The following is a 6,165-nucleotide window of genomic DNA, read 5'->3' as shown; positions in this document are numbered from 1 at the left end:
GACATCCTCCCCTATAGAAAAGAAAGAGAGAGGAAAGTCACACCCTGTCCCGACTTTTAATTGAAATAAAGGAGGTAATTATTTCATCTTGAATGGCAAGGGGAGGAAGAGACCCCCTGTTTTCCTAGACATGTGCTTCTCTCCCTATGCCCTTGCCCTCTCTTACCTATGTGCCTTTGACAAAGACAGATGATATTCTGGGCATCACTGCAATAAGCAACCTCAGGCTCATACCAAAGAACAACAAAATGTAAAAGGTTTGGCACTCCAGTCATATTGCCTAGGGGTAAGACTGAGGGTGGAGTAGGAATAGCTGAGCTGGTGAAAAATGGCCGAGGACAGATATCTCTGAGAGGGAGAGCAGGGGACACACAGGAGACCAAGGATCTGTTGGTATCGTTGAGTCCCCTAAGTCAAAATGGAAATTGATAAATTTAATCTACATGAGGTGAAGTCTGATCCGGAACTAAAATCAGTTTCAGTGAGGAAGGCAATAGCCAAGGGAAGACCAGAATAGCTACACACTGAGTTTCAAAGGCCAGGATTCAACAATCTCCTTTTACAGATGGAATAAGGCTGAGGGAAATAGAAAATGTTTCTAAAGTGTATATGTGCCTGTGCATTCACACCCTTTCCCATATGTGCACCCAAGTATGCGTGTGTTGGAGGAGGCATGTGCACCCAGCTCAGAACTGCACATCTGTTCTTTATAGTTTCCAAGAGAAGTTATAGCTGGTGTCACAGCAGCCACTAAACAACAGCTCAGAACAATTCTGGTACGCTTCTCAGCATCACAAAATTGTGAATTAAAACCAAACCAAAATTCTCCCCTCACTTTTAATGACGTTAGGACTCCTAGTAACACTTGCTTTTTATAGAATATAACTCTAAAAAAAAGAAGCAGTTTACCTTTGCTGATTTTTCTACACTTCTAGGGAATATCTGGTTTCAGGCTTTAAGACTTGATTTAGATTAAATGTGGTGAAAATGAAAAAAAAAAAAAAAAGTAAAGCATTTAGCTGCTTTCTGGATCATGCTGCAGTAGTTTGCTTTCGTGAAATGGTGGGTCCTCCTACAGCTAAAGGAGCTCCGCAGTGCAGGGACAGTACAAGCCAAGGTGAATGCACCACATCTCCCCTCTCCTGCTAAGTCAGTGAGCTTCAGACTGAACTCCGGAACTAAAAAATGCCACCTCTTTTTCTAATGGATTGTGGATATAATGCAGAGCATGAAATGTGGGGAGGAGGTTACAAACCTGATAGGTTTGTTTCCTGTATCAAAAATAGCGTGGTCAGCAGGACAAGGGAAGTGATCCTTTCCCTGTACTCTGCATTGGTGAGGCCACACCTGGAGTATTGTGTTCAGTTCTGGGCCCCTCAGTTCAGGAAAGACATTGAAGTGCTGGAGCGGGTCCAGAGAAGAGCAACATGACTGGTGAAGTGACTTGAACATAAGACCTACTGGGAGAGGCTGAGGGAGCTGGGGTTGTTTAGTCTGGAGAAGAGGAGGCTTAGAGGTGACCTCATCACTCTATAGCTACCTGAAGGGAAGTTATAGCCAGGTGGGGATTGGTCTCTTCTCCCAGGCAGTCAGCAATAGGACAAGGGGGCATGGGCTTAAACTCTGCCAGGGGAAATTTAGGCTGGATATTAGAAAGAAATTCTTTACAGAGAGAGTGGTCAGGCATTGGAACGGCCTGCCCAGGGAGGTGGTGGACTCACTGTCCCTGGACGTTTTTAAACTGAGATTGGACATGGCACTTAGTGCCATGATCTAGTAAACAGACTAGAGTTGGACCAAGGGTTGGACTCAATGATCTCTGAGGTCTTTTCCAACCCAGTCGATTCTGTGATTCTGTGAATGCCCGAGACACTCCTGTAAGAAATACTCTGAGTGTGGAAGGAGAGCTTGAAGACTTTTTACCTTAGGAAGGGGCTGGCTCTGGCACTGTAGGCAAAATGTGCAAGGGAACCAAAACATTTCTATATGAACGAGAGGTGCTCTGAGAAGGAAGTTGTCAGGATTTCTGCCGTTGCGGCTGTGGGCTGCAGCATTTCAGTAAGCACAGCCAAGCTATGATCAAACATATTCTTTTTATTGCAACAGATGACAAGGTAGTTTTTCAGCAGACATTCAATTATTGTATGAAATAGACGGTTGAGCATAAGGGGAAAGTTCTCCTTCCAGACAAAGCTGTTCTTCACTTGGGACTCCTGTAATCACAAAATGTATTTCTAGCTGCTGGATACTCACGCCTGTGCCAGCTTTTTGGATCTACATCAGAATTTCAAAGGTACAGGCTTTTGAAAGTTTCTCTGAAATACTGGACTCTAATGTCAGACTAAAGTGTGTAACATACTGCAGTGTGAGTAAATAATGAATAGTGGCTTTCTAACACTGTCACCTTCTTAATAGGAACAGTAAAAAAAAAATGATGTTCCTTTTCTGCTAAATTTATCATCTGTCAGTGACTGCCGGGTGAGATCCACTGTTGATACAAGGGGTGAGAATCTGCACTCCCACCGCCCCTTCCTCCTCGCCCTCTGCCTCACTGGCAGTGACACACAGGGATCTCGGTGGCACTGGGAAAATGCCACTAGTGTGGGGGGACCTTGCCAAGGCAGACCTCCCCGTGGCAGAGCTGTTCACCCACCGCTGCTCTCCGCCACTTTGGCACAGCCACCTTCAGGCCTCTCTTAAAATTAGGCAGTGGCTCTTCCTGCCATGCTGAAGTTGTTTCTGATTCAGAGATTGATGTTCCCGTGCTTTGACAGCCATGTTGGGATTGGCTGACTATGCTGTTCCAAGCAGATATGCTGCTCACCTGCTAACCCAACTCTGCCCTGGAAGAAGGTTCCTTACTGTTAGAAAATGAAAGGATTAACCCCTTCTTGGTCATTTTGTTTTGTGTACCTTCCTTTCCTTACATATGTTTGGGAGACAGGGGATGTCCAAACCCTCCAGGTCCCAAATAAGATTCCATTGTCCTGTCTGCATGACTAAGCACAAGTGTGGCTCAGGATGAACAAGTACGATGGCAGAGCAGATCAAGGTAGATCTATATCGATCCAAGAAAGCAAGCCACCTGCAACTTCCTATATTAAATAGCAAGTTGTTTTAAATGAAAGTCTCCAAGAAGAAGTATACGAAAGAAAACTAACAAGAAATCTTCCCAGTGATGGGAGAGAGCTTCCTGAATTCCCTCCATTCTTTGTGGGATTCAATTGTAGAAACTGGTGTAGAGCTTGCATGGAGTTGGATTAGCTATTTAAGTATCTCCTGCAAACCAAATCCAACCAGATTATTCATTGTGGTTATCCAGCAAGTATACATGTGTGTGTGCCTATCCTGGAATATGCTGAGAATTTCTGAGATGTTAACAAAAAAACTCTTGCTGCAAAGTCACTGTTTATGTTCAACCTGAAGTATTTTACTCACTTCTTGTAGAGCCAGCTCATGTTGACCAGGCAGTTCTCCAGCCTCTATATCATGTCACAGAATCACAGAATGTTAAGGAATGGAAGGGACCTCGAAAGATCATCTAGTCCAATCCCTCTGCCGGAGCAGGAACACCTAGATGAGGTTACACAGGAAGGCGTCCAGGCGGGTTTTGAATGTCTCTAGAGCAGGAGACTCCACAGCCCCCCTGGGCAGCCTGTTCCAGTGTTCTGTCACCCTCACTGAGAAGAAGTTTCTTCTCAAATGTAAGTGGAACCTCTTGTGTTCCAGTTTGAACCCATTACCCCTTGTCCTATCATTGGTTGTCACTGAGAAGAGCCTGGCTCCATCCTCATGACACTCACCTTTTATATATCTGTAAATATTAATGAGGTCACCCCTCAGTCTCCTCTTCTCCAAGCTAAAGAGCCCCAACTCCCTCAGCCTTTCCTCATAAGGGAGATGCTCCACTCCCTTGATCATCTTTGTTGCCCTGCGCTGGACTCTCTCCAGCAGTTCCCTGTCCTTCTGGAACTGAGGGGCCCAGAACTGGACACAATATTCCAGATGTGGTCTCACCAGGGCAGAGTAGAGGGGAAGGAGAACCTCTCTCGATCTACTAACCACCCCCCTTCTAATACACCCCAGGATGCCATTGGCCTTCCTGGCCACAAGGGCCCAGTGCTGGCTCACGGTCATCCTGCTGTCCACCAGGACCCCCAGGTCCCTTTCCCCTACACTGCTCTCTAATAGGTTGTTCCCCAACTTATATTGGAACCTGGGGTTGTTCCTACCCAGGTGCAATACTCTACACACACGCAGCTTCAGTAGTGTCACAAGACAGATACACAAAACAGCTGTCTCATGTACAGCCACTGGAAAGACACATCAGGGGTTATGGCTTAAAGTGTCAAGGAAACTAAACCATTGCAGTATTTCCTGAAAGGGCCTTATTGACAACAGTGTGATGAGCCAGTTATCTGTTGTCTCAAAAGTGACTTTATAAATGGCATCAGAGTGTACCTAGTTAATTCTTTCTCAGTGTCACTTTCCAGTCAGATGTGTCCAGCTTGCAAGTAAACATTGCTTTGTATCTCAATAGCAGGAAGGTACCTCCGAAGGTGAAAACTTGTTCAGTTTGTTTTTGACTGTTACCAGCAATACAATTTCTACTGTTAATGCTTAGGTGACCAGATTATGGGGCTAAATCAAAGTCTTGAAAAGCTAAGAGACGGTTTGCTGCATTGCTGAGTGTACCTCTGCTTATTGCTGCTGTATTAGTTCCTTCAGGCAGAATCTCACGGCAAATTGTTTGGATTCTTTCCCATTTAAATACTTATATGGGTAAGAGTAAATGGATGTATTTTCATCCTGCAGAGCAAACCCATGCCTGCTGAAGAGCTTTTCCTTTCTCTGATATCTAATCCTTTCCTTTGGCAAAGTAAAGAATGAGACACTTGTACAGATCTGATTAAGCTCCAAGTCCCTTTTTGTATGACAGAAGATCAATACTATTTCTAAATCTATTAACCAGTCCTTCACACTTCAGTTGTGCTCTGTCTAGGATATATGAGAAAGAACAGGAGGGTATTTTGGCCATTATAAAGAAAATGTATGAAAAATACTCTTCTCATGTTCCACTTTTTCTCCCTGGCTCTAAGCTACCCATATCTTCTAGGTTCCTCATCCCTTGAATCTGGCCCACAGGCCAGAGATCTGTTCTGCAGGAGGGACTTTCATCTTTCAGTCTCTCAAGCCAGGCTTGAATCCATCAGTAGTATTTGGAAGTTCTGGTTTTTGTTTATTCTGATGATAAATGAGCTGAAGTAGGTCTCAGCTTCTGGTTTAGTATCTGGAAGTCCTGGTTTTTGTTTACTCTGATGATAAGTGAGCTGAAGTAGGTCTCAGCTTCTGGTTTAGTTTCTGGTTTAGTGCCTGGTTTTGCTGGTACACTGAGAGCTTTCACAGTTGCCAGATGAGAATTGGGGCACCACATCTCTGTGCACATAAATGACAACACAGTTTTGTAGCAGTTTTGAGGCCTTATATCCATTTTCAAGCCAATGATTGACCATGTGTGAGAAAAGGAGATAACCTTAAGGACAGGCATGGGTTTTCTTCCCAAGCCAGAGTAGAGGAAGGTTTTCTGTGTGATTTGATGAAGAACAGAGACTTGTCTGTAGAGTTCTCAACTGCTGGCTGGGCTCTGAGCATGCTGGTACCTTTATTTCAAACAGGTCTCTGAGGGAGGAAATGTCCTTGACATTTTAAAAAACTGCAACAGGAAACCTGGGTGTCCACAATGTGACACGTTGGTTGGGAATGAGCACCTCTGCCCACTCCTCCTGTCAGTAAAAACAGTATTGCTGTGACAAGTCAGTGCCTCCCAGTCATCACTAGTTACTTCTTCTACACCCTTACCAGGAGGTCAAGCACTCAAAAAGCTGGGGACATTGAATACACTTTGTCTACCAGAGATGGTCTCTCCAAATCAGGTAGTCCTTTGATACCTCAAAAGTTAAAGGCAAAGTGTTATAATAACTCAGAAAATGACGTATGAAACCGGACACAGATCCGTGCTTGTTTGTGGCCTGATGTCACGCCCCAGTCAACCTGAGAGCTCCATCTGTATCCTGCTCCCTGTAACCGCTCTGTAATTACATCTCATTGTACTGCATTTTTGTTCAACAACTCGCTGGCTGTTTTTCACATCAGATGAATTATTCA

The sequence above is a fragment of the Nesoenas mayeri genome, assembly GCF_963082525.1.
Source record: "Nesoenas mayeri genome assembly, chromosome: 5".
Taxonomy (NCBI): Eukaryota; Metazoa; Chordata; class Aves; order Columbiformes; family Columbidae; genus Nesoenas; species Nesoenas mayeri.
Note: the sequence above shows the minus strand (reverse complement) of the source record.